We start from the raw sequence: 3,025 nt of genomic DNA on the forward strand, positions 1-3,025 counted from the left end.
CCCGAAACGTCCTTCTCGAGAGCCGTGGGCTCTGGTTCGCGGTGCTGCAACCGTGTAAAAAGCAGACCCAGCTAAACAGTTGCGCTGCTATCGATTCAGCAATTGGTGATAATCCAAAATGAGAGCTATTTACCTGTTATGTGTAAAAAAGCTGATCTTTAGGGTTAGGAAGAAATTCTGGAGACTGTGTTTGAGGAACACGGGTTCTTTCAGGTCAAATGAGACGTTAGAATGTGTAACTGCATAGGATCCGTCCCCAACAAGTTGTGGGGGGGGGGGGGAGGGCTACTTCCTGCTTAATCTTTTCACAGTGTGCGTACTGATGTAGAGAGATGGAGTATTTTTCATCATAGACACTAAAGTAGTCTCTACTAGGTTTTACTGACTGGTCCTCTTTAATGTTAAAAGAGAAATAAAGCAAGGCTTCTTTACTCAGAGTAGCGCTGATATTCTCCATTTTTACCACTTCCTAGGTCGTTTCTATCGGGAAACAGCATGTTCCCAGAAATAAAGGGGAAAAAAATTGTCAAAATAAAATTGTCCAAATTCAAGCAAGCTCTTAAAATAATTTAATGCAGATTGAGAATCCATAATTTGGTTGAACGCCAGTGCATTTTTTTTAATATTTGCTTGCTACTTGTGTTAGTAATGTAAAGCATGTTTCTCATTTGATTATTGTGAATTCTTACTATTTCCCTAGAACCTTTCTAAGCATTTGCTATTACAGAACTTTCTGTGTGTAGGATACTTTTGGTTATTAGCTATCACCTCTGGTTTTAAAAAAGATTTTTTTAATTAATGTAAAATTTGTCTTTAAGATGTATTTATAACTTTCCAGGAATCTTGCAAAGAAATTATCAAAAGTGAAACTTCACAATGTAAAAATGTTCATTTTTTTAGCTACTTTTTATCAATAGTTTAGCAAGCCAAACTGTTATTTCACTGTCACGGTATATCATAGCCATCTTTAGAAAGCTATACCATACTGAAATAATGTATTTGTTCATCGTTTTTCAAGCAGTTTTAAAGATCTTCAGGTGTTGAAGACATGGAGGAAACCAATATAAGAACACTTAGATTAATCAAAGGAGAAATAAAGAGGTTTAAAGATACTGGATCAAAACAAGCTCTATTTCTGTTCAAGTTAAAATGTGGACAAATAGTGGCTATTCTAAAAAAAAATTATTTCCGTCATAAAAGTGAATGTCTACTATGTCAGAAAGAAACATGTCTAAATATATTACACTAATAATCCAGTATGCCTTAGGCTTTTTAAACTTCTTGTACCTTTACTGGATGGCCTGCGATTCCTGCGGGGAATATTAGCGCCTCTTATTAGTTGCTGTTCTTATGTTATCATTATTTTCTAATTAAAAGCGTGCTCCTTTCTATATCTAAAGAGAGAGGACACAAAACCAGGGACTGAAGTGGTCATTTCAGTGCTATTAAGTAGCGTAGTCTGGATACTTGGGATTAAAGCAGCCCAAAGCTTTTCCAATGCACTAGTTTTATACTGAAAAAGCTGGCTTAATTGAACCAGAATGTGGTAATTCTATTCATTTTTGACAGATTCAGCAATAGGCCTGTTAATTTTTCTTCCAACTTGCATATGATTCACACTCCTTCATTTCCAAGGTGCCTTTCAGCCTATAGATACACAGAGCTGCTCAAGGGAGGGAAGCAGGGAGCCAGGAAGAGTGAAGGGAGCGGGTTGCCATGAGTCTTTGCCAAGATACTGAGGTGGCTATTTCCTGTGCGGATCAATTTCTCAAATTCCTGACTATTTACAGAGCTAGGAAGGTGATTCCCTATCTAGATTACTACTTGAGTATTTCATTTTCATTTAAAAATGAACATTTTCAGATTGTTTGCTTTTGTAGAAAAATACAGGTTTCTAATTTGCTGTTATGTCCCGGAACACCAAGGTTCTTGGAAATAGAAGATTTCCCACTTTTAAGCTCTTTAACATGTACTTAAGCTCCATTGATTTTAGGGCACCTAAATAAGTGCAGTTAAATGCCTAAAAATTATATCCAATGAATGAGACTAAATAGAGACTTCTCTTGTGGTGTGTTTTTTAGTCATTAATGTTCTCTTACAGACAATCGTGTTATAAATAAAAATATTCGAAAGATCAAAACCAGCCAAACCCTATTTCTTTGATTGTCCTCTTTTCTGAATAAGAAACGACATACTATTATACAGATCAACCTCCTGATTAAGTGCTGAGTGCTTTTTTGTCTTTTTAAAGCTGTCTAAATATCCTGTTCCTGGAAACTTTTGTATATGGATCATTCCAAATTGTGTATGACAAAGCCGCCTTATTTCTTCAGTCTGTTGCAGTTTTGTCTATTGGGAAAAATAAAGTGCCAACTTGATAGGTGACAGGGAGCTTTTATTTGGATGTGCTAGGTGTTTGTAGGATATCTGAATTGTTTGGATAACACTAGGTGTTTGCCCTTTGGGAAGGATCGAAGAGAAAAATGGGTTTAGTCTTCGTGTGGGCATTCTGCTTGGACCAAATGGGAATGCCTTTTCCTTGGATTTGTAATACTATGAAGTGGAGTTCGTTGCATTTGTTAAAGGCTTTAGGCTGAATGACGTGATTTTTCGAAACGTTTCATAGTTGTTCTATTTGCTTTTCATGCTGAGAATCTGAGAGATCAGCCTATGTTTAAATCCATGGTTGGAGAATAACAGATCCTATTAATAGTAGGGTACTAAATCCATTGGTAAATGGAGTTAAATCCAGTTGGTGGCCGGTCACAAGTGGTGTTCCCCAGGGCTCAGTTTTGGGGCCAGTTCTGTTTAATATCTTTATCAATGAACTGGATGAGGGGATCGAGTGCACCCTCAGTAAGTTTGCAGACAACACCAAGTTGGACGGGATTGTTGATCTGCTCAAGGGTAGGAAGGCTCTGCAGAGGGACCTGGACAGGCTGGATCGATGGGCTGAGGCCAACTGTATGAGATTCAATAAGGCCAAGTGCCGGGTCCTGCACTTGGGTCACAACAACCCCATGCA

General features: G+C 37.8%; 1 protein-coding gene across 1 annotated transcript in view; it reads left to right on the forward strand.

The window, feature by feature from the left end:
- RALGPS1 (Ral GEF with PH domain and SH3 binding motif 1) overlaps nucleotides 1-3,025 on the forward strand; it is a 127,778-nt gene that overhangs the window by 66,503 nt on the left and 58,250 nt on the right. The window lies entirely within an intron of this gene.

This window comes from Aptenodytes forsteri, unplaced genomic scaffold, assembly GCF_000699145.1.
Source record: "Aptenodytes forsteri isolate BGI_AS27 unplaced genomic scaffold, ASM69914v1 Scaffold163, whole genome shotgun sequence".
NCBI lineage: Eukaryota > Metazoa > Chordata > Aves > Sphenisciformes > Spheniscidae > Aptenodytes > Aptenodytes forsteri.